This window comes from Rhinoderma darwinii, chromosome 1 (assembly GCF_050947455.1).
Source record: "Rhinoderma darwinii isolate aRhiDar2 chromosome 1, aRhiDar2.hap1, whole genome shotgun sequence".
Classification (NCBI taxonomy): Eukaryota; Metazoa; Chordata; class Amphibia; order Anura; family Rhinodermatidae; genus Rhinoderma; species Rhinoderma darwinii.
The window spans coordinates 265572123-265598941 of NC_134687.1; the positions used below are offsets into that span (position 1 = coordinate 265572123).

The 26819-nt window shown below is 43.5% G+C and overlaps 1 protein-coding gene and 1 pseudogene across 8 annotated transcripts in view; one reads left to right on the forward strand and one right to left on the reverse strand.

The window, feature by feature from the left end:
* ADGRL3 (adhesion G protein-coupled receptor L3) overlaps positions 1-26819 on the reverse strand; it is a 2099109-nt gene that overhangs the window by 649026 nt on the left and 1423264 nt on the right. The window lies entirely within an intron of this gene.
* LOC142715009 (5S ribosomal RNA) lies at positions 3982-4100 on the forward strand (annotated as a pseudogene).

Sequence of the window (26819 nt, forward strand, 5' to 3'; positions counted from 1 at the left end):
TTGTAGAAAACACTTTTTTAAATAACGTATCTCTGGTCCTTGACTTTCCCAGAGGGGATTCGCCCATGCCAGGGCCTTGCCAGTAAGGAGAGAGACTATGAATGCGATCCTTGTGCCATCGGAAGGAAATGCTCTGGCATGTAGACTGAAGTGGATCTGACATTGGTTCAGAAATCCCCTGCAAGTCCTCGCGTCTCCATTGTAGCGAGGAGGTAGTGGCAGAGAGAATTGGGAATCGGTACTTCCAGGAGGTGTAATAGGAGGAACAGCAGGAGCAATAGGAGGAGGTGCCATGGCTGCAGCTTACGTATCCAGCCAATGTGCAATTACGTCCACCGCCTGGAGGAGTTGGTCCTGTCGTGACCGGAGGTCTAGCATATCCGCCCGCATGACTTGTGATGTTGTCATGGTCTTGGTTTGACCAGCAGAGTCCATGGCCTGAGCGTACTATCACGATCTGTGGGTATGTGGACCCACTAGGCCGCACCACAATAGTGCAGTAGCAGCTGGCCAAACAACAGTGTACCAAGTCAAAATAAAGTCCGAGCACAAGGGTACCTGTAATAGTCCAGACAGTAGCAACGGCTTTGGCACAGATAGGACCTTGGCAGCAGGTGATGCAAAACGTGGCAGATGACACCAGACTGTGTGTAAGTCAGCAGGAGAAGTAGACGGCACAACACGACTCCAACACTAGAGATGGCACAGTAACAAATACAGCACGGGATACAGGTAGCAAGCAGGGAACAGGAAACGACTAAGGAACCATTTGTAAGATTAACAGAGGAATACAAACAACGCTCAGGCAAGGAGTGAAAGGGCAGGGCTCCTTTTATAGTCCAGGGTGATCTGGGAGTAATTAGTTAATTCTTAACATGTGCGCGCGCTCGCCCTTTAATGCCGGGAATGAGCTCGTGTGCGCACCCTAGTGGTCACTGTAGGACGGGACGGCCGCATGTGCTGGCATCTCCGGGGAGGAAGACATCGGCAGGATGAGAGGGGTCTACAGTCTGTTACCGCGGCTATTAAACGATCTTTCTCACCCTTAGTAATTGACTTCGAGGCTACGATTCGACCATGCTATATGGGTCATGTAATGGTAAATAGGGATACTGAAGCTAAATGGGAAGTTTTCAAAGATATATTTGTAATGCCCATGGCTGCGGGCCACCAGGTTTACTTACCTCCTGATGGCCGCAACCATGGATCAGTGAGCGCTGGCCCCCATCTCCTCCTCAGGATACGCCATAGCTCACTTACGCTTCACTCTGCTGTGTACCGTATGGTGCACTCGTGCCCGCTCTTAAAGGGCCAGTGCGCGCACCTGAATTAAAGACCAAATTAGCGCATGAGAACCCTGGACTAAAAGAGGGGCCCTGCCCCTTCCTGCATTGCCTGAGCGTTGTTGTTGTTGTTACCTATGTTCGTCTCTGCAAATGGTCCCCTAGTGTCTTCTAGTTCCCAGTGTTCCTGTTCCTGCTACCTGTAACCTGTATCCCGAGTTATCCTGGTCCAAGTGCCGTATTGAGTTGGAGTCGGGCTGCGCTGAGTACCACGCCTGTCCTGCTACACCACGCCTGGTGCCCACCTGCTGCCTAGTCCCATCCGAGCCTGTCTCGCTACTGTCTGAAGCTACCAAAGGTACACCTATACGAACTATAGCCTTTGAGCTGTGTCCTGTTGGCCAGCTGCCATACCGTTAATGCGGTATGGCCCAGTGGGTCCACGCACCCTACGTGACAATAATGCATGAACCGTGGATTAAGTTTATACCCTCTGGTAACAAAATGTCCTTAGTGTTCACTGATGAGCTCCCAGTGCCAGATATTCAGGGGGATAGTGATAAAGGTTCCCCATCTGATATTACCTGCTTAACACAGGAGGAAGTACAGCTGCATCTGAGAAACTTAAAGGGAATGTGTTGCCAGCAAAACATGTATTTTTTTTTTTAGTTAAACATTTAGTGTGTAGGTGATTAAACATTGTTCAAATTTTTTTATTTTTTTCACGAGTCAGGAAATATTATAAATTAGATTCTAATTTATAATATTTCCCAGTGCTGGTCACTCGACTAGATTATTAAATGTGATGGGAGGTGTTGCTTACAATGAAAGGCTAGAAAAACTGGGCTTGTTCAGCTTAGAAAAAAAAGTCTTAGAGGTGATCTTATGAACATGTACAAGTATATGTGTGGTCAATACAGAGAACTAGCACATGATCTGTTTTTTTCCAAGAACTCTACAAAGGACCAGGGGACATTCATTGCGTGTGGAAGAAAGAAGTTTCAGACATCAACATAGGAAAGGTTTTTTTACAGTTAAAGTAGTCAAACTATGGAATGCCCTACCAAGAGGTATAACGGCAGATACTATGTCAGCATTTAAAAATGTCCAGATGATTATTCACTGACAAATGTCTTTGAGGGTTACCATTAATAAAACAAGTGATGTGTAATTTATTGAGAAAGGTTGAACTTGATGGACCTGTGTCTTTTTTCAACCTATGTAACTGCAACAGGCTCTTGCAATCAGTTGTCTTAACAAACAGATCAGTATGTAATTTCCCTGGTTTGGCGTACAGAGTGTTGAGGAATTGTAATGAGGTCTGTGAGTAAGTGACCATAAATGTAATATCCTGATCGATCGTATGCAAAAAATGATGAAAATTGGTAAGTTCAACCAATGTACAAGTCCAGAAGAAGACGTCATCTATGTATCTACTCTGTGGTGGTAGTGGTGGTAAACATAGATCGATGTCTCCACAAAAAATGGCATAAAGATATTATCATATGTGAGGGGCAAAATAATAATCTTCAAACAAAGCAGTTGCAGGTTAATATTATCTCCAATAGAGCGATAAAAAAAATTCCTACAGTCTGCAGTGTATTGAGTATTTACAAGGGCTTCCTCCACTGCTCTTAATCCCCTGTCATGTTTTCTGGATGTATATAAACTCATTACGTTGAACATTACCAACCATGCACAGTCAGGTAAAGTAAGTGACAGTTTTATAAAAAAAATCGGAGGTATCCCTTGTCACGATCCGTGGGTATGTGGACCCACTAGGCTGCTCAGGTGGCACAACATGACTCCAACGCTCTAAGGCACAGGAACAAATATAGCACGGGATACAGGATACAGGTACGGATGTAGTAATATTTAACTTGATTCTGATAACTAGCTGCAGCTTGATATGACACAACAAAAGCCAATGGAAAGTCATTGAAAAAGTCAAGATAAGGGATCTAGCCACTGTTTATTTAATACGTTAAAAGTCAAGGTAAAGACGGCTACATCTGTAGCAGGGCACGGGAACAACGGGAACAGGATAACACAAAGGATCCATTTGCTAAGACTAACATGGGTAAACACAACAATGCTCAGGCAATGAGTGACAGGGCAGAGCCCCTTTTATCGTCCAGGGTGATCATGCGCTAATTAGAGATTCTTTTCATGTCCGTGCACTGGCGCTTTAAGGCTGGGCACAAGCGCGCACCTTGCAGGATCCAGTGAAGCAAGGCGGAAGTGAGTGAGGGCGTCTCCTAGGAAGGAGATGCTGGACAGCACTCACAGAGTCATGGCTGTGGCCGTCAAGGTATGAGTAGGAACGATGGTCCGCGGCCATGGCCGTTACAGTATCTCCCCTTATACGCCCCCTCTTCTTAGGACCTGAGCGAGAGAGAAACTTCCTAATGAGGGTAGGGGCATTAAGGTTCTCTTCTGGCTCCCATGACCTCTCCTCAGGACCAAACCCTCTCCAGTCCACCAAATAGAAAGTTCCTCCTACCCTCTTGCAGTCCAGGATCTCCTTCGCCTCAAACATTTCAGATGAACCGTTGGTGCCACTTACTATATCGGTTAAGGACCACAGGCTTCATGAGGGACACATGAAAGGAGTTGGGGATTCTGAGGATAGGATGCAGCCGAAGCTTATAGGAGACCGGGTTTATATGTTGTAGTATTTGTCGTAGTATCTCAAAGGGTCAATGGCCATTCTAAGCTGAATGTGCCTGCTCTCGTCAGATCGCAGAAGTTACACAGCTTAAGGCCTCGCTAGTACCAGTGTGGGAGACTGTCTGGGAATCCGTGGTGCGGTTGACTTAAGACCACCTCAACCGAATGGTTTGCTGTCTCCCTGGTGCCAGGGTTCGGCATGTGGTGGAATGGGTGGACAAATTGCTGGGAGGGGCTGGTGATGATCCAGCTGTCGTGGTCCATGTGGGTACCAACGACAGAATAAATGGTAGGTGGAGGAGCCTTAAGAATAATTTTAAAGAACTAGGCCACAAGCTGAAGGGAAGGACCTCCAAGGTTGTATTCTCAGGAATACTGCCTGTGCCATGCGCATCACAGGAAAGACAGCGGGAGCTCAGGGAGTTAAATGCATGGCTTAAGTCTTGGTGTAGAGGAGAAGGCTTTGGGTTCCTAGAGCACTGGGCTGACTTTTCATTGGGGTACAAACTGTATTCTGCAGATGATTTGCACCTAAATGGAAGGGGGTCCGCTGTGCTGGGGGAGAGAATTCTAGCTGGGGTGGCGGAGTATTTAAACTAGGGCTGAGGAGGGAGGTCAATGTAGAAAAAAAAGGGGTAGCCAGGTTAGAGAGGGGTCAGACTATATTGGTGGGGGGAGAAACAGAATGTGGGGAGAGGACTAGGCAACAAGATAAGGAGATCCTTTCGTTACAGTACAGCAGTGTAAAAAAAAATGCCCAAATAATGTCAAATCACATTTCTGATAAAAGTGAAAAACTGACAGGCAAGTTAAAGTGTATGTTCACAAATGCCAGAAGTCTAGCAAGCAAAATGGGGGAGCTGGAGGCCTTGATACTGGAAGATAATATAGATATAGTTGGTGTTGCTGAAACATGGCTGGACTCTTCACATGACTGGGCTGTAAATCTACAGGGTTTTACACTGTTTCGGAAAGACAGGACAAATAGGAAAGGCGGTGGTGTATGTCTGTATGTGAGAAATGATATGAAGGCGAGTGTGAAAGAGACAATAGTGGGTGAAGATTGTGAGGAGGTTGAAACGTTGAAAAATGTAATAAAATTAGCAAAAATACAAAATCAAAGGCAGGTGGCCAAGGATAGTAAAACAAATCCCAAAAAATTCTTCAAGTATATAAATGCTAAAAAGCCAAGGTCTGAACATGTAGGACCCCTAGATAATGGTAATGGGGAGTTGGTCACAGGGGATCAAGAGAAGGCAGAGTTACTAAATGGGTTCTTTAGCTCTGTATATACAACTGAAGAAAGAGCAGCTGATGTAGCCGGTGCCAGTGCTGTTAATATATCAGTTGATATACTGAATTGGATGAATGTTGATATGGTCCAAGCTAAATTAAATAAAATAAATGTGCACAAGGCCCCGGGACCAGATGGGTTACACCCTAGAATTCTTAAAGAGCTTAGTTCAGTTATTTCTGTCTTTCTTTTCATAATATTCAGAGAATCTCTAGTGACTGGTATAGTGCCAAGGGACTGGCGCAGGGCAAATGTGGTGCCTATTTTCAAAAAGGGCTCTAGGTCTTCCCCGGGTAATTATAGACCAGTAAGCTTAACATCCATCGTGGGGAAAATGTTTGAGGGGCTATTGAGGAACTATATACAGGATTATGTGACAAAAAATAGTATTATAAGTGACAGCCAGAACGGTTTTACTAAGGACAGAAGTTGTCAAACTAACCTAATCTGTTTTTATGAAGAGGTAAGCAGAAGCCTAGACAGAGGGGCCGCTGTGGATATAGTGTTTTTGGACTTTGCAAAGGCATTTGACACTGTCCCCCATAGACGCCTAATGGGTTAATTAACAGGTTCCCGACCGCTGGCCGTAAATATACGGCCAGCGGTCAGGGTCTCTAAAGTCCGGCGTATAGTATATATACGGCCGCACTTCAGAGACTGTGCACGCGCGATCGCGTGCACACAGCTCTATGCCCTGGCTGTTGCTAACAGCCATGGGCACTGGGCAGAATGTCAGGGGTCAATCTTTTGGCCCCTGAACATGTGATCGCTGTGACAACCAATCACAGCGATCACATGCATTTCTGCATAGAAAACAGTGTGCACGCGATCGCGTGCACACAGCCCTGTGCCCTCGCTGTTACCAACAGCTCTGGGCACTGGGCAGAGTATCAGGGACCAATCTGATGGTCCCTGAACATGTGGTCGCTGTGACAACCAATCACAGCGATCACATGCATTCCTGCTTATAAAACAGTGTGCACGCGATCGCGTGCACACAGCCCTGTGCCCACGCTGTTACCAACAGCTCTGGGCACTGGGCAGAGTATCAGGGACCAATCTGATGGTCCCTGATCATGTGGTCGCTGTGAAAACCTATCACAGCGACCACATTTGTTTTATTTTGACTTTTCTGGCAGTAAATCTCCTGCCTCTTTTCTTCTCCTCAAACATTGTTTCAGTTTGAGGAGAAGAAGAGACTCGGGAGAATTGCTGCCAGAAGATTACAGTTACAGTTACAAAAAAATACAGTAGATTTCTATCTATCTATACAATCTATCTATCCATCTATCTTTTTTTCTATCTATCTACCTTTCTTTCTTTTATTCTATTAGAATAGGCAGGTAGGGAGTATATAATTATATATATATCCACATATATATAATATATATAGCAATAGCGGTTTATTTTTTTGTTAGCGGTAGTGTAGATATATATAGCAGTTAGTTTGTGTGTTTTATAAAAAAATAAAAAAATAAATAAATTTGTTTAGTTAGTGTTAGTGTTAGTTACGTTATGGCGAGGAAGTTGTTTAGCGCCGAGGAGGCATACGCCATGCTGTGGTCTGAGTCGGAGACCGCATCAGAGATGGCGTCCGAGATGGAACCTGTTTTGGGCAGTGACGATGACAGCGTCACTTCAGGTTCATCTTCAGGGGACGTTGTCCCTGATGCAGTCGAAACTGCAGAACATGAAAGCGCAGGGCCAAGTAGCGCTGTAGCACGGGACAGCCTGGTCCCTCCAGACCAGGCTCTTGTATGGGCACCTGCCCCATCTTTTGGGCCTAGAATCCACGGATTTACGGCCACTCCTGGCATAACCGTGGACAATACAAATTTTGTCCAAATGGATTACTTCCATTTATTTATAACGGACGACATCCTAAATCAGATTGTCCACGAAACAAATTTATATGCCACGCAATATATAAGGCAGAAACCTTCATCCACCCATGCCAGAGATTGGACGCCCACCAATTTGCAGGAATTAAAAAAAATTTTGGGGCTCACCCTAAATATGGGTATTGTCAAAAAGCCCTCCATTAGGTCTTACTGGTCAACAAGACCCGCCCAAGCCACCCCAGTATATTCTGCAGTAATGCCCAGGTCTCGTTATGAGACAATAATGAGGTTCCTCCACTTCAATGACAACGCACAGGCCCCCCCAAGTACCGATGCAAACCGGGATCGGTTGTTCAAAATAAGACCGCTAATAAATTCCCTGAATAATTTATTTCTGCAACTCTACACCCCTGAGCAGAATGTAAGTGTGGACGAATCCCTCCTCAACTTTCATGGCAGACTTAGCTTTCGCCAATATCTACCTTCAAAAAGGGCAAGATATGGCGTTAAGCTCTACAAATTGTGTGAAAGCGGGTCAGGATATACCACCGCCTTCAGGATTTATGAAGGGCGGGACCGCACAATAAATGTTCCTGGATGCCCCCCTGATCTTTCCACCAGCAGTAAGATTGTGTGGGAGATAATGCAGCCTCTGCTTCACAAGGGGTACCACCTGTACTGTGATAATTTTTATTCGAGTGTGCCCCTGTTTAGGCATTTGCATGCTGCAAGGACTGGGGCATGTGGTACCATGCGCAAAAACCGAATTGGTTTTCCACAGCAATTAGTGGGGAAGCGCATGGTAAAGGGGGACTCCTGTGCTTATGCATCTGAAGAATTGCTGGCGGTCAAGTTCAGGGATCGCAAAGATGTGTATGTGCTAAGCACGATTCATACCGCAGGAACAGTGGCAGTGAGGGAAAGGGGGGCAACATCGGACAAGCACAAACCAGTGAGCGTGTCCGAATATAACAAGTACATGGGGGGGGTGGATTTAAGCGACCAGGTTTTACAGCCCTATTTAGTAAAACGCAAAACTAAAACCTGGTACAAAAAGGTGGCCATTTATTTGTTACAGGTGGCCATCCACAACTCATTTGTGCTCTATAAAAAAAACAGAGGCAGAGACACATACCTGGATTTCCAGGAAAAAATTATTGAAGGCCTCATTTTTGATGTTCAGGACACCCGAGAATGCCCCCAGTCTGAGGATGTCACGCGACTGACTGAAAGACACTTCATCAGTCGGATTCCCCCAACAGCAACTAGAAGCAACCCCCAGAAAAAGTGCCGCGTCTGCAGAAAAGACGGGCACCGCAAAGATTCCCGATATTTCTGTCCCTCATGTCCCTCACAGCCAGGCCTGTGCATTGAGCCATGTTTTAAAAAATACCACACTGTTCTGAATTATTAGATTTTAGTTAATTTGTTGAAAATATATTTGCCCTACATTACGTTTTTATTTTTCCCCTGATTTTACTCCAAGGGTGAGGGAGGGAATGGGTGGGGGGTGGATGTCATGTTTGATGTTTTCTAAAGTTCATCTGCTGGAGAGCTCCATTTGCATTAACCTGCAATTTCTTATTTTAGAAAACCCCAAAAAATAAATTCCCATTATACCCCTAGATGAATATTTTGAGATTTCTGCTTCAAGAGCAGATATTTTGGAAGTGTTATAGAAACTCTGTTGAGTTTTGTAAAACCAGCTTTGAAAAAAAGCGATTTGTGAAATAATCTTCTTCAATCCTCCGCCCTCCTACATCTCTATGTGATAAATAAGGCCACATATTTGGTATCCCCGTGCACGGGAGAAGTGGCAGAATGTGAACGGAGATTAATTTTGACCGTGGTCTATACCGTGTGTGAAAAATGCTGGTATAAACTGACGCATTTGCTAAAAAATTGCTAATTTTATTTTGATCCATCTTATTCAAGAAACTTTCAGAAGAAAACTGGACTGTCTAAAAATATGATAAACCCCTTGAAGGAAACCTTGTGGGGTCTACTTGTGTGAATGAAGTCATTTATGGGGTGTTTCTAATGTTTCAGCAGCATTAGGCCCCCCAGAAAACAGTATGCTGCTATAAAATCAAATGCAGAATTCCTGGACCAAAAAGACTCCTTTTATGCCAAGCCCTGGCACATGCCCGCACAGTGAATAAGGCACACATATTTGGTATCCCCATGCACGGGAGTAGTGGAAGAACGTGAAAGGAGATGAATTTTGGCCGTGGTCTATACCATGTGTGAAAAATACTAGCCTAAACTGACGCATTTGCTAAAAAAGTGCTGATTTTATTTTGTTCCATCTTATTCAAGAAACTTTCAGAAGAAAACTGGACTTGCTAAAAATATGATAAACCCCTTGAAGGAAACCTTGTGGGGTCTACTTGTGTGAATGAAGTAATTTATGGGGTGTTTCTAATGTTTCAGCAGCATTAGGCCCCCCAGAAAACAGTATGCGGCTCTAAAATCAAATGCAAAATTCCTGGACCGAAAAGGCCAAAAAGCCTCCTTTTATGCCAAGCCCTGGCACATGCCCGCACAGTGAATAAGGCACACATATTTGGTATCCCCATGCACGGGAGAAGTGGAAGAATGTGAAAGGAGATGAATTTTGTCCGTGGACTATACCGTGTGTGAAAAATACTAGCCTAAACTGACGCATTTGCTAAAAAAGTGCTGATTTTATTTTGTTCCATCTTATTCAAGAAACTTTCAGAAGAAAACTGGACTTGCTAAAAATATGATAAACCCCTTGAAGGAAACCTTGTGGGGTCTACTTGTGTGAATGAAGTAATTTATGGGGTGTTTCTAATGTTTCAGCAGCATTAGGCCCCCCAGAAAACAGTATGCGGCTCTAAAATCAAATGCAAAATTCCTGGACCGAAAAGGCCAAAAAGCCTCCTTTTATGCCAAGCCCTGGCACATGCCCGCACAGTGAATAAGGCACACATATTTGGTATCCCCATGCACGGGAGAAGTGGAAGAATGTGAAAGGAGATGAATTTTGGCCGTGGTCTATACCGTGTGTGAAAAATACTAGCCTAAACTGACGCATTTGCTAAAAAAGTGCTGATTTTATTTTGTTCCATCTTATTCAAGAAACTTTCAGAAGAAAACTGGACTTGCTAAAAATATGATAAACCCCTTGAAGGAAACCTTGTGGGGTCTACTTGTGTGAATGAAGTCATTTATGGGGTGTTTCTAATGTTTCAGCAGCATTAGGCCCCCCAGAAAACAGTATGCGGCTCTAAAATCAAATGCAAAATTCCTGGACCGAAAAGGCCAAAAAGCCTCCTTTTATGCCAAGCCCTGGCACATGCCCGCACAGTGAATAAGGCACACATATTTGGTATCCCCATGCACGGGAGAAGTGGAAGAACGTGAAAGGAGATGAATTTTGGCCGTGGTCTATACCGTGTGTGAAAAATGCTAGCATAAACCGACGCATTTGCTAAAAAAGTGCTGATTTTATTTTGTTCCATCTTATTCAAGAAACTTTCAGAAGAAAACTGGACTTGCTAAAAATATGATAAACCCCTTGAAGGAAACCTTGTGGGGTCTACTTGTGTGAATGAAGTCATTTATGGGGTGTTTCTAATGTTTCAGCAGCATTAGGCCCCCCAGAAAACAGTATGCGGCTCTAAAATCAAATGCAAAATTCCTGGACCGAAAAGGCCAAAAAGCCTCCTTTTATGCCAAGCCCTGGCACATGCCCGCACAGTGAATAAGGCACACATATTTGGTATCCCCATGCACGGGAGTAGTGGAAGAACGTGAAAGGAGATGAATTTTGGCCGTGGTCTATACCGTGTGTGAAAAATACTAGCCTAAACTGACGCATTTGCTAAAAAAGTGCTGATTTTATTTTGTTCCATCTTATTCAAGAAACTTTCAGAAGAAAACTGGACTTGCTAAAAATATGATAAACCCCTTGAAGGAAACCTTGTGGGGTCTACTTGTGTGAATGAAGTAATTTATGGGGTGTTTCTAATGTTTCAGCAGCATTAGGCCCCCCAGAAAACAGTATGCGGCTCTAAAATCAAATGCAAAATTCCTGGACCGAAAAGGCCAAAAAGCCTCCTTTTATGCCAAGCCCTGGCACATGCCCGCACAGTGAATAAGGCACACATATTTGGTATCCCCATGCACGGGAGAAGTGGAAGAATGTGAAAGGAGATGAATTTTGTCCGTGGACTATACCGTGTGTGAAAAATACTAGCCTAAACTGACGCATTTGCTAAAAAAGTGCTGATTTTATTTTGTTCCATCTTATTCAAGAAACTTTCAGAAGAAAACTGGACTTGCTAAAAATATGATAAACCCCTTGAAGGAAACCTTGTGGGGTCTACTTGTGTGAATGAAGTAATTTATGGGGTGTTTCTAATGTTTCAGCAGCATTAGGCCCCCCAGAAAACAGTATGCGGCTCTAAAATCAAATGCAAAATTCCTGGACCGAAAAGGCCAAAAAGCCTCCTTTTATGCCAAGCCCTGGCACATGCCCGCACAGTGAATAAGGCACACATATTTGGTATCCCCATGCACGGGAGAAGTGGAAGAATGTGAAAGGAGATGAATTTTGTCCGTGGACTATACCGTGTGTGAAAAATACTAGCCTAAACTGACGCATTTGCTAAAAAAGTGCTGATTTTATTTTGTTCCATCTTATTCAAGAAACTTTCAGAAGAAAACTGGACTTGCTAAAAATATGATAAACCCCTTGAAGGAAACCTTGTGGGGTCTAATTGTGTGAATGAAGTCATTTATGGGGTGTTTCTAATGTTTCAGCAGCATTAGGCCCCCCAGAAAACAGTATACGGCTATAAAATCAAATGCAAAATTCCTGGACCGAAAAGGCCAAAAAGCCTCCTTTTATGCCAAGCCCTGGCACATGCCCGCACAGCGAATAAGGCACACATATTTGGTATCCCCATGCACGGGAGAAGTGGAAGAACGTGAAAGGAGATGAATTTTGGCCGTGGTCTATACCGTGTGTGAAAAATACTAGCCTAAACTGACGCATTTGCTAAAAAAGTGCTGATTTTATTTTGTTCCATCTTATTCAAGAAACTTTCAGAAGAAAACTGGACTTGCTAAAAATATGATAAACCCCTTGAAGGAAACCTTGTGGGGTCTACTTGTGTGAATGAAGTCATTTATGGGGTGTTTCTAATGTTTTAGCAGCATTAGGCCCCCCAGAAAACAGTATGCGGCTCTAAAATCAAATGCAAAATTCCAGGACCGAAAAGGCCAAAAAGCCTCCTTTTATGCCAAGCCCTGGCACATGCCCGCACAGTGAATAAGGCACACATATTTGGTATCCCCATGCACGGGAGAAGTGGAAGAACGTGAAAGGAGATGAATTTTGGCCGTGGTCTATACCGTGTGTGAAAAATGCTAGCATAAACCGACCCAATTGTTAAATTCTTGCATTTTTTTCCAATTTTGCCCACTTTAGAGAAAAAAAAAAAAATGATATATACTGACAAATGCCACTAAAACAAAGCCCTATCTGTCCTTTAAAAAGAGTGTAAAATTCAAAGATGAACTTTATTCACCTGCTGAGTTATAGTCATCTAAAGAAGCGCATAGCAAAATTGTGAAATTTGCTCTGGTCATTTAGCTGTAAAACAGCCTAGTCCTTAACCGGTTAAGGACTATAGGTTTAGAAAATATAGTTTGTAATTAGATTGAGAATTGGCTCAAGGACCGTATCCAGAGGGTTGTGGTAAATGATTCCTACTCTGAATGGTCCCTGGTAATAAGTGGTGTACCCCAGGGTTCAGTGCTAGGACCACTATTATACAACTTATTTATTAATGATATAGAGGAAGGGATTAATAGCACTATTTCTATTTTTGCAGATGACACCAAGCTATGTAATATAGTTCAGTCTATGAAAGATGTTCATGAATTGCAAGCGGATTTAAACAAACTAAGTGTTTGGGCATCCTCTTGGCAGATGAAGTTTAATGTAGATAAATGTAAAGTTATGCATCTGGGTACCAACAACCTGCATGCATCATATGTCCTAGGGGGAGCTACACTGGCGGATTCACTTGTTGAGAAGGATCTGGGTGTACTTGTAAATCATAAACTAAATAACAGCATGCAGTGTCAATCAGCTGCTTCAAAGGCCAGCAGGATATTGTCGTGTATTAAAAGAGGCATGGACTCACGGGACAGGGATGTAATATTGCCACTTTACAAAGCATTAGTGAGGCCTCATCTAGAATATGCAGTTCAGTTCTGGGCTCCAGTTCATAGAAAGTATGCCCTGGGGTTGGAAAAAATACAAAGAAGAGCAACAAAGCTAATTAGGGGCATGGAGAATTTAAGTTATGAGGAAAGATTAAAATAATTAAACCTATTTAGTCTTGAAAAAAGACGACTAAGGGGGGACATGATTAACTTATATAAATATGTTAATGGCACATACAAAAAATATGTTGAAATCCTGTCCATGTAAAACCCCCTCAAAAAACAAGGGGGCACTCCCTCCGTCTGGAGAAAAAAAGGTTCAACCTGCAGAGGCGACAAGCCTTCTTTACTGTGAGAACTGTGAATCTATGGAATAGCCTACCGCAGGAGCTCGTCACAGCAGGGACAGTAGATGGCTTTAAGAAAGGGTTAGATAATTTCCTAGAACAAAAAAGTATTAGCTCCTATGTATAGAAATTTTTCCTTCCCTTTTACTGTCCCTTGGTTGAACTTGATGGACATGTGTCTTTTTTCAGCCGCACTAACTATGTAACTATGTAACTATGTAACCTGAGAGCAAACTTGTAGGAAAGCACCTTTAGGTGGATATTCCTTGAGGACAGCCAGACTTTGGTACCCGGCAGATACTAAGGCGTCTCTCCTCTCCTAGTATCCGACTTTTGTTTCATGCGATCGACTGCCTGCAGAATAGAGGATCGGATTTGCTGCCAGACCTGTAGAAAGACCAGGAAGAGGGATTTGTGGATGTTGGCCGTACACAATGTAGAATGGTGTGGAAGTGGTGGACTCACTTGTGTGGTTGTTGTATGAAAACTTGGCCCATGGAAGAAGCTGTACCCAGTCATCATGCTGCATGGTGATGAAGTGGTGAAGATAATTCTCCATGATTTGGTTAATCCTCTCAACTTGGCCATTGCACTGGGGATGGTAGGCTGAAGAAAATTCCAACTTCACGTCTAGGAGTTTACAGAGGGCTCTCCAGAACGTCGAGGTGAACTGAACCCCCCGATCAGACACGATATGAAGAGACAAGCCATGCAAGCGGAAGATGTGTTGGATGAAGAGTTTAGCCAGTGGAGGAGCAGAAAGTAGAACGGTCAGCGGAATAAAATGAGCCATCTTCAAGAACCGGTCCACCACCACCCAGACCATATTGCACCCTACAGAGGAAGGAAGGTCTGGGACAAAGTCCATTGATATATGCTGCCAGCGAGCATTGAGCACAGGCAAAGGTTGGAGAAGGTCGGCAAGCTTAGAGTGAGCAACTTTGTTGGAAGCACACACAGTGCAGGACGAGGCAAAGTCCACAATATCTTTGGGCAGTGTGGGCATCCAGAAGTGATGGGGAATCAGATCTCAGGTTTTACGAGCACCAGCATGCCTAGCCAGTTTGGAGCTGTGCCCCCAGCAAAGGATTCTCCTTCTGTCTGCCAATCGCACGAAAGTCCTCCCCGGAGGCATGTCTCTAACTTTCAGAGGATTAACAGAAACAATACAATGATATTTTGCGGGGACTCCACGGTGTTCTCCGTCTCAAACATCCTGGACAGGGCATCGATCCTCACATTTTTGTCAGCAGGACGGTAATGGAGCACAAATTGGAACCGGGTGAAGGACAGCGGCCACCTGGCTTGCTGGGGGTTCAGCCGTTGGGCCAACTGGAGATAGGTGAGGTTCTTCTGGTCGGTGTATATCAGGATGGGGTGAACCACGCCCTCTAGTAGATTTCTCCACTTCTCCAGAGCCAATTTGATGGCCAGTGACTCCCGATCTCCAATAGAGTGATTGCAATCTGAGTGAGAAGTCTAGAGTAATAGCCACATACCACTGCCTTCCCTTTGGTGCCTCTCTGGAACAGAAGTACACCTGCACCAACAGAGGAGGCGTCCACCTCCAACAAAAACTGTCGAGACACGTCAGGATGATGGAGGGTTGAGACTGACGTGAAGGGAGCTCAGCTTTTTCCGTAACACTAGGCCACCTCATCAGGAAGTGACTTATAAGCAGCGGAAGCCGAGCAAGGCAGAATGGGGTTCGGGTGCCCCATTCTAAAGATAAGTGCAGGTCCCAGAGGTGTGGCCCACAGCTATCGGACATTTATGACATATCCTGTGGATATGCCATAAATGTCCAAGATGGAAAAACCCCTTTAATTTATTTGTTATATTTAACTTGGGATCACCATCCAGGGCTTCATACACATTGGAATAATTTAATCTGAAAATTCAGATATCGATAGACCATTTTCGACCGATATAATTGATAATATTTTTCATGCTTTTCTATTTTAAAAATATCCAGTTACACCAGTTTTGTATATTTTATCTGTAACGCTGGCAGGTCATGCGACTGTACGCGGTCTCCGCCGACAGGTCTCGTACCTCCTCCAGCAGTCTGTCCCTCCCCCAGGCCGCCAGCATCTGCTGTTTTCCTCTAGTTACGACCACAAAGTTCTTGGTGTGCTTGGGCTCAGGCGGTACAGCAAAATTCAAAACACACCCATCCAATCCCTGTTGCGCCCTGGGCAATTTAAGACACCTCCAATATCAACCTGGTGCCTGAGCTACTTTGGAACAACCTAATATTATCATGTGAAGGTTTCTGTGTGCATCTTTATCCAGTCCGCTATTGCTGCCTGTTGTAAGACAGTATCCAGTCTACTGCAACTAGCCTGTATCCAGTCCGTTATTGTTAACTGTTGTCTGTCAGTATCCAGTCATCCGCTACTACCCTGTATCCAGTTCGCTATTGCTGCTTGCTGTCTGCCAGCATCCAGTTATCTGCTGTCTGCCAGTGTCCTGCTACCCCCTGTGTCCAGCTGTCCGCTATCTGCCTGTGTCCAGTTATCTGTTATACACCAGTGTCCAGCGATCCGCTATCCGCTTCCATTCAGCTGCCTGTTGTCAGTCTGCCTCCTACTGTTGGTGTCTAGCCTGAACTTTTCACCCATCTAGGTACTATCTGCCAGGGCCTGTTTCTAGTCCGCTTGGCCAGCAGCTACTCTGCCGGGACCACCACAAGATATAGTGACCTGGTATCCTCCCTGCAGCAAAGGCCAGATCTCTGTATAGGGGTTAAAAGGTGAAGACCGTGAAGGCTACTTAGATTACACCCTTATAGTTGGCCTTACTGGTCATAACGTCATCTAAGATTGACAATGGATTAACACAACACCCAGGTCGTCTAATAGTATCGGAGCAGAATTCGTTGTTAAACTCCTTCGCAATTTTTTTAGATAAAGCATTACCAAATTTTGCGGTAAATGCCGATCTTACCTAAGAGATAACTCAGATTTTTATATAAAAATATCATCACTTACTATACTGGGTGGCGCATGGTTAGTATCGTTCGACGTAGTTAGTTTAACCATAAACCATGATAGGTGTTTGAGAGCAATAAAGAAAGCCCTTGTACTCAATACACTCCAGACTGTAGGAATTTTCTTATAGATTTTATAAATTTTTTGGAATAAACTACTTTATGTTTGAAGATGATTATCTTTTACAGTTGTGTAGCGTAGAGATGGGGCCAATGTGGCCCCACATATTCTAATGTCTTCATGGCTTTACTTGAAGAGATGTCAATCTATGTATCCCACCACTTCAGCAGCGCTTTGAGATACATAGACCACGTCTTCCTAGTATGGATTGGTACATTTGATGAACATACCGATTTTCATAATTTTTGGGATAAAATAGATCATGATATTAAATTTACGGTCACTTACTCACAGACCTTGTTACAATTCCTCGACACATCAATTTACATCGAACAAGGGAACAAGGGAAATTACATAGTGATTTTTTTGTTAAGGCGACTGATTGCAATAGCCTGTTTCATTACATTAGTCAACATCCACATAGAATGGTCAAATTGTTGCCTCAAAGTCAATACCTAAGGGTGAGAAAGATAGAAGATGATGAGAGCAAGGTTCCAATAAGGGGAACTGTGCAATCTATTTATCCAAAGGGGTTACCCACGTTCACTAGTGCAGGAACACAAGATGATGCACCAAGGAAGGATACCTTAGAGAAGAGAACTAAGGAAAAATTAGCGTCCATAATTCCCTTTGTTAGAACATACATTTGTCACAGTAACAAGATAGGGATTATTAAGAGGAATCAAAGTACATTGAAGAATAGTCTTCAGGATATAGCAGAATTTCAAAATCCATTATTGTTGTCCTATAAAAAAATCTGCGTGCCTTAGGGACAAACAGATGAGGTCGAACTAGGGAGTGAGGGTCAACAAAAAAGATAAAATAAGGAAAAAATATTCATTTCCATAACTGGGATGTGATAACGATACATTAATGTGCAAAGACAACTTATTTGTACATCTAACAACTCGAAAATATACATGATATACATAATTTTGTCACTTGCCAAACAAAATTTGTTATATATGTCCTTATTTTCTCATGTAAGCTGTTATATGTGGGTGAAGCCACCACCGATTGCAGATTGAGAATAAAGAATCATAAAGCCACTACACACACTGGAAAAATTTAATTAAGTGCCCAAACATTTCAAAGAGACAGGACATATGGTAAAAGATTTGAGGTGTATGATTGTTGACCATGTACAACAGTTTAGAAGAAGAGGAGACAGAAAACGTGCCGTAAAAAGGAAAGAGCTTACCTTGATACTGAGATTAAACACTCTACAACCCTTAGGGTATGTTCACACACACTATTTACGGACGTAATTCGGGCATTTTTGCCCCGAATTACGTCCGAAATAGCGGCTCAAAAGCGTCGGCAAACATCTGCCCATTCATTTGAATGGGTCTTACGATGTTCTGTGCAGACGGTCATTTTTTTACGCCCCGCTGTCAAAAGGCGGGCCGTAAAAAAGACACCCGCGTCAAAGAAGTGCCTGTCACTTCTTCAGACGTAAATGGACCCGTTTTCCATTGACTCCATGAAAAAACAGCTCTATTTACGTCCGTAATGGACGCAGCGAAATAGCGCCTCAACATGTAATTACGGCTGAAATTACGGTGTTGTTTTCTCCTGAAAACAGCACCGTAATTTCAGCCGTTACGGACGCTGCCGTGTGTTTATACACTTAGGGTTAAATCTAGTTTTCAAAATAGGGGGGTATATAGGGGACTCCTGTGAGTCCTAGAGAGTAGACTTTACTGCATTGTTTGTGTGAGAATTAGTACGAACAAATTAAATAATATTTTAATACACAATGTAAGAAATTATCTTTCTTGAATATGAATATGTGGAATGTTACTTTTAAATATGTTTTCAATAAGTTCACAGCAATGATGAGGTTCCTTGGCTTTGCCTGGCATACACTGCTATACATGAAACCGTTTCAAAAATAACATCCATGACTTGCCCTAGAGAACAAGCACAATGGTATCTGTGACCTGTTAAAGATTAAATGTATGATATACCATGAGACCTATGGGAGCCCCTATTGCAACCTAACGGTGAGCACCTCCTATTCTTTGGTAGCCTAGTGAATCCGCCGACATGACCAGGACGAGGCGAAAGCTGGGAAGCCCGGTCAAACTTATCTCCTTCTTGTCCGGGACAGCACAGAATCAGGAGGGTGCCGGACTGCGTGGCGCATCGACCTCCTCGCTGCAGGAGAGGAGTCCTCAGCCATCTCCTTTTTCCAGCGCGGTCAGCAATGTGATGATCCCGACTCTTCAGGAGTCCATTCAAGTTGAGACCTGCAGACAATCTCCTCTGCCTCTCCAAAATCGCTGCAACAAATCTATGGGGGTATTTGCTACCACATCTTCCCTAAGCAGTGATATTCCATTACCCTCCATTTCTTCTGCAGAACTTCCTATCACTATCTCTGAGATGAAATTCCTGGTGAATGTGTTGAAAGATACTATGCATGCAGATTGTCACGTTGTGTTCGTGGACCCACTGGGCCGTAGCGCCTTGGCGGTATGGCAGCTGGCCAACAGGGCGCAGGTTACAGTCTATAGTTCGTATAGGGTACTTGTGGCAGCTTGGACAGTAGCAAGGCAGGCTCGGCTGGGACTAGGCAGCAGACGTGGTGTAGCAGGACAGGCGTGGTATACAGCGCAGCACGACATCAGCTCTGCACGGCACTTGACCAGGATAGCACGGGATACAGGTTACAGGATACAGGTACGGGAAACACTGGGAACTGAAAAACACTAGGAGACCAATTGCATAGACAAACTTAGGGTACGACAACAACGCTCAGGCGTGGGAGGAAGGGGCTGGGCCCTTCTTATAGTCCAGGGTGCTTGTGGGCTAATTAAACATAAAAGTTTACGGGACCCGGCCGAGAGAGCGGAAGTGAGCGCTGGCGTCTCCTGAGGAGGAGACTGGGGCCAGCGCTCGTAGATCCATGGCTGCGGGTGTCAAGAGGTGATTGAGCCTGACGGCCCGCGGCCATGGGCATGACACAGAGATTCATACTGCAATATCATTTCTCCATATTGAGCTGATAGCTATTGGAGAAAGAACAGCACATTTGGAGGACAAGATGGAGGAATTCACCACAGCTCATAATAGTCTGGTGGACGCTCATAATGCTGCAGAAGATGATTTAACACTTATTAAGCTGAAATTAGCTGACTTGGAAGACCTTTCCAGGCGAAACAACATCCGATTCAGGAATATACCTGAAAATATTACAGATGACAAGCTGAGAGAATACTTAGCTGATTTATTCACAGTATTGATTCCCAACGACTCAGAAAGAGACTTACTCATTAATAGGGCCCACAGCGTCCCTAAACCCAAACACTTGGCTCTCGCAATTCCTTGTGATGTTCTGGCTAGAATACATTTTTTTAATTTTAAAGATGCACTGCTGAAGGCTGCAGCTACTACAAAAAATCTCCCTGAAAGGTTTCAAGACATTTCATTATATGCAGATTTATCAATAGCCACACTAGCCAGAAGAAGATAATTTGCTCCAACGACCCAGGTTTTGAGACAACATAATATACCTTACAAATGGGGCTTTCCAGTCAAACTGATAATAAGAAATAATAATACGACACACTCTGCCTCCTCTCCTAAAGAAGCAGCCAGTTTACTTAAGAAATGGTCTTTAGATCCTCCACAAGATGGCGATAACAAATCGCCAAAGAGGAAGAAACCAGCTACTATTCAACAGGAATGGTCCACTGAAGAACGCCATGGATCTCCCTCTCTTCCTGTTATTTGAACTGTAATCCACAACTTGGAGAAATGAGTAGTTGTGATAAGTGCCCTTCTAAAAGATATTTGATATTCATTCCGATCTCTTCATGTATCCTGCTGATGCACACTTTTCTTTTACTAGTGGTTGCTTTTTGATCTCGTATTTCTAGACCCACCGATGTCAAGTGACTATCCTAGGATGTCCAGACGGGTTCACGTAGAACCAAGACTTTTTTCCCCAAAATTTCCAGATATTTGGGATGTTTTTCAACTGTTCATATTATTTTTTTTAAATCCATGGTATTCTCTTACAAATTTAATGCTGCACTTAAACTTGAAACTCTTGTATGCTAGATATGATATTTCCATTGAGCAATGTGATGTCATAAGTAATTTTCATATGTATGTCTTTATAGCGTAGACAAGATTTTCAAAATGGTTGTTAAGATTTAAATGTTAAGAGTAGAGATGAGCGAACTTATGATAAGTTCGGTTCGGCTGGTTCGCCGAATTTCTTGAAAAAGTTCGATTCGGACCGAACTAGTTCGGACCGAACCTGTAATTCAAGAAAGCCCATAAAAATTGTGTATGGAGCTCCCGTAATGACGGGTGGCTACATGTGTGCACCTGGCATTACGGCAGCGTTGCTAGGCGACGTCAGTAAATAGTCACTGTCCAGGGTGCTGAAAGAGTTAACTGATCGGCAGTAATGCTTTCAGCACCCTGGACAGTGAATTCCGATCACAATATAGAGCAACCTGTAAAAAAAAAAAGACGTTCGTACTTACCGAGAACTTCCAGCTTCTTCCTCCAGTCCAGCCTCCCAGCCGTTGCCTTTGTGACGCGTCCCTCTCGACATCCGGCCCAACATCCCTGGATGACGTTTCAGCCAATGTGACTGCTGCAGCCAATCACAGGCCAATCACATGCTGCAGCGGTCACATGGACTGTCGCGTCATCCAGGGATGTCGGGCTGGATGTCAAGAGAGGGACGCGTCACCGTTGCCTTGGTGACGCGTCCCTCTTTCTGCATCCAGCCCGACCTCCCTGGATGACGCGGCAGTCCATGTGACCGCTGCAGCCTGGGATTGGCCTGTGATTGGCTGCAGCCTGTGATTGGCCTGTGATTGGCTGCAGCGGTCACTTGGACTGAATCGTCATCCCGGGAGGTCGGACTGGAGGGAGAAGAACGGAGTTATCGGTAAGTAGGAACTTCTATTTTTTTTTACACGTTGATGTATATTGTGATCGGAAGTCACTGTCCAGGGTGCTGAAACAGTTACTGCCGATCGCTTAACTCTTTCAGCACCCTGGACAGTGACTATCTCCTGACGTCGCGTACCGGAAAATCAGTGACTCATAAGCCGGGTTCGGTCAAAACGTGTTCGGCCGAAACCGGTGAAGTTCGGATTCGCTGCTCACCGAACTTTTCACGATGTTCGGACCGAAACCGGGTTCGGTTGTCCCGGTTCGCTCATCTCTAGTTAAGAGTCTCAATAGCCCTTTTAAGAGGTCTCTATTCTGGAAAGAGTGCGTTAAACAAAAATGTGACATAATTTGTGCCCAAGTAAACCACTTAAAGAGGCTCTGTCACCACATTATAAGTGGCCTATCTACTACATAATGTGATCTACATTACAGCAGTGTTTTTTTATTTAGATAAATGATCATTTTTGAGTTATGACCTATATTAGCTTTATGCTAATGAGTTTCTCAATGGACAACTGGGCGTGTTTTATTATATGACCAAGTGGGCGTTGTGGAGAGAAGTGCATGACGCTGACCAATCAGTGACCAATCAGCGTCATACACTTCTCTCCATTCATTTACTCTGCACATAGTGATCTTGCTAGATCAGGATGTGCAGTCACATACACTCACACTAACATTACTGAAGTGTCTTGACATTGAATAGACATCACCTCTAGCCAGGACGCAATGTCTATTCACAATCCCGACACTTCGGTAACGTTTGTGTGGGATTTACAGCACAGCAATCATTTTTGACGGAGTTATGACCTATTTTAGCTTTATGCTAATATGTTCACATATATATATATTTTTATAAATGTTATTACACTGACACTATGGATTTTGAATGATCAATTGATTATGCACTTATAAAATGTTAAATATTTTTTAAGATGTTTACCTTTGATTATGGCTCCACCCCTTGTGGGTTGTATAAATGCACTGAAACATCTGTTTTACATTGCTTGACAAAGGCTGCATTGAGCAGCTGAAACAGTGCACCTTTTTCACTGAGGGGTGAATAAAATTATTCTACTTTGACCTGTGGAGTGCTGCCTCTTTTTCCATTTTACCCAGGAGCAGAAGCCTAGACAGAGGGGCCGCTGTGGATATAGTGTTTTTGGACTTTGCAAAGGCATTTGACACTGTCCCTCATAGACGTCAAATGGGTATATTAAGGAAAGGAGTTTAGAAAGTATAATTTATAATTGGATTGAGAATTGGCTCAAGGACCGTATCCAGAGAGTTGTGGTCAATTATTCCTACTCTGAATGGTCCCCGGTTATAAGTGGTGTGCCCCAGGGTTCCCTGCTGGGACCACTATTATTAAACTTCTTTATTAATGATATAGAGGATGGGACTAATATCACTATTTCTATTTTTAAAGATGACACCAAGCTATGTAGTATTGTTCAGTCTATGGAATATGTTCGTAAATTGCAAGCTGATTTGAACATACTAAGTGTTTGGGCATCCACTTGACAAATGAAGTTTAATGTAGATAAATGTAAAGTTATGCATCTGGGTACCAACAATCTGCATGCATCATATGTCCTAGGGGGAGCTATACTGGCGGAGTCACTTGTTGAGAAGTATCTGTGTGTACTTTTAGATCATAAAATAAATAACAGCATGCAATTTCAATCAGCTGCTTCAAAGGCCAGATATTGTCGTGTATTAAAAGAGGCATGGACTCGCGATACAGGTATATAATATTACCACTTTACAAAGCATTAGTGAGACCTCATCTAGAATATGCAGTTCAGTTCTGGGCTCCAATTCATAGAAAGGATGCCCTGGAGTTGGAAAAAATACAAAGAAGAGCAACGAAGATAATAAGGGGCATGGAGAATCTTAGTTATGAGGAGAGATTAAAAGAATTAAACCTATTTAGCCTTGAAAAGAGAAGAATAAAGGGGGATATGATTACCTTATATAAATATTAATATATTTATACACATACAAAAAATATGGTGAAATCCTGTTCCATGTAAGACCCCTTCAAAAAACAAGGGGGCACTCCCTCCGTCTGGAGAAAAAAAAGGTTCAACCTGCAGAGGCGACAAGCCTTCTTTGCCGTGAGAACTGTGAATCTATGGAATAGTCTACCGCAGGAGCTGGTCACAGTAGCTACAATAGATGGCTTTAAAAACGGCTTAGATAATTTCCTAGAACAAAAAAAAATATTAGCTCCTAGGTGTAGAAATTTCTCCCTTCCCTTTTCCCATCCCTTGGTTGAACTTGACGGAGATGTGTCTTTTTCCAACCGTACTAACTATGTAACTATGTATTTTAGGTAACATGTAGAATGTATCCATTCTGGGATAGAGGAACTTGTCCATATCATCGATAGTATCAACGCTGTGTCAGACAATGTACTGGACCTTATACCGGACAATCCCAGCATGGGTAGATTCTACATGTTACTTAAAATACATAAAGAAGGCAATACGGGGAGACCAATCATTTCAGGTGTTGAGACTTTAGCTGAGAATATTTCCAGCTGGGTGGAAAATCTTCTAAAGCCCTTAGTGAGGTGCACACCCAGTTATGTCCAGGACACCACAGACATCCTCTGCAAACTCTCAGCCCTAGGTCCACTACCAGAGATAACAATTTTGGCAAATAGGGATGTGGAGTCGCTGTATTCTAACACCCCCCATGAGGATGGCATAGCCGCATGCCAACACTTTCTTCAAAAGAACAATCTAGCGACCGAGCTAACCCTACAACTCATCAGGTTCGTACTCCATCACAATTATTTTTTATTTGACAAAGACATATATCTGCAGTGTATGGGAAGCGCTATGGGTAGCAAAACGTCACCACAATATGCTAACCTGTTCATGGCTAAAGTAGAGGAGGAGTTTTTATCAACCTGCGCAACTAAACCTCTAGCATATTTTCGATACATTGCTGACCTGTTGATATTCTGGACAGGCTCTGAACATAAACTGCTTTCTTTCCATAAATCTTCAACAAGTTCCATCCTACCATCAAACTCACTCTCAACTACTCAAAATCTCAAATACATTTGCCTGGACAAGACCATATACATGAGAAACAATACCATACAAACAACAATCTGCCATAAACCTACAGGCCGTACAGCTTATCTGAGATGGAACAGTTTCTACAGTCAGGCTCTGTGGTACATATAAATCTGTTCAGACAGTGAAGACAGAAAACAACATCTGCTATCACTGAGGAATACATTCCTACAACAGGGATACCATCCACGGATTATAGATGGTCAGATCTACAAAGCAACAAGAATTCCAAGGAGCAATCTTCTGGAGTACTAAAAGAAGGAAGACAACAGCAGGGTGCCCCTAGTTGTCATATACAACCTCCAAATGAATATCTTGAGGAAATTTGCTGCTGATCTCCAACCTATACTTGACAAAGACAATAAACTGAAGGAAATATTCCCGGATTTACCTCTCCTTGCATACAAACAGCCACCAAACCTAAGGAATCTCCTGGTCAGAAGTGCCTTCTCATCACCATCAGAGACTGGCACTTTTCCTTGCAACAGTAGAAAGTGCAAGACCTGTACCAACATCTTGTCATCAAACACCATCCACATACCAAACACGCAACAGGACTATAAAATCACTGGTACATTCTCCTGTACATCCTCCAATGTAGTGTACATAATCCTGTGTACAAGGTGCATCAATAAACTCTGGACAACTGTACATGTAAATCTGCCAGTTTCTGCCTGATTGTTTGGCTGCAAGACTGACTGGAAGGTCCTGTTTTACGTTATATATTTATATATATATATATATATATGTATATATATATATATATATATACATATATATATACAGTATGTCTGTACGTCTATATATTTACCTGTATGTATGTATGTATTTCAGATGTGTGTATGTATATTTGCCTGTATGTCTAAATATCTATCTTTATGTATGTACAGTATATATGTTCCAGAGTGTCCATATATGTGGTACATTTTTGGTTTGTGTAGGGGGCGGCAATAGAGAGTCCCGCACAGGGCGCCATCCAAGCTAAGGCCGGCCCTGGCTGTCACCAACCCTAGTCAGAAGGAACTCCGCCGCTGCCTGCGCCACATGACCTCCTCGGCTTCTCTGGTAAGTCACACCAGGCAGAGCGGAGAGTGGTAGCGGTAGGCCACAGCTCATCGGTCTGTTCACAGTGTGGTGCTAAGTACAAGGGGGGGGGGGAGTGTGCCACTATTTACAAGGGGGGGGAATGTGGCACTATTTACAAGGGGGGAGTGTGGGGCTATATACAAGGGGGGGGGGAGTGTGGCGCTATTTACAAGGGGGGGGGAGTGTGGCGCTATTTACAAAGGGGAAGCGGGCTGTGTGTGGCACTATCTACAAGGGGGGGGGAGTGTGCCGCTATCTACTAAGGGGGAAGCGGGCTGTGTGTGGCACTATCTACAAGGGGGGGCTGTGTGGCGCTATCTACAGGGGGATGTGTGTGGCCTCTTTAATTTATTTTCTTTCAATTTATTTTTATGTTAATTATATTATAGAACTAGATCGCTTGTAAAATGTAGAAATGCTTTTATACTTCAGTTACATTAAAAAAATCGTGAAAAAAAAATTACACCTCATTGATTGGTAGGGAAAGAAGACATGGCGAGGGGAAAGGAAATGTCGGGAAATATGTTGGGGTGGGGGGGGGCGCCAATCTGAATCTTTGCCCCGGGTGCAGGAGAACCTAGCTACGCCTCTGCTCAAACAATTTGTATATTTAAATGCCATACCTGACTCACATATTTGACAAGAACTGCTGAAACTTCACCCTACCGTTAAAATGCACCAGGGACTCCGTAAAGGATATTTGCTTTTGAAGGGTATACATTTAAAGACCTTTTTTTAATAATCATAACATGGGACGGAAGCAACACAATATAGTCTCTGATCACTTCACTTCTCTTCAGCAAATACATGGGAGCCTGTAACCGTTTTATTATCTGGATTTTTAGTAAATCGCAATGTGATTGGTAAGTCTGTAGAGACCCTCCATTCATAGTAATCGCAGACGGGGAACCACTGTGAATGGTCCCTCGCCAGTTACTAGGGAGTCTCAGCTGTTGGGGACAGCTA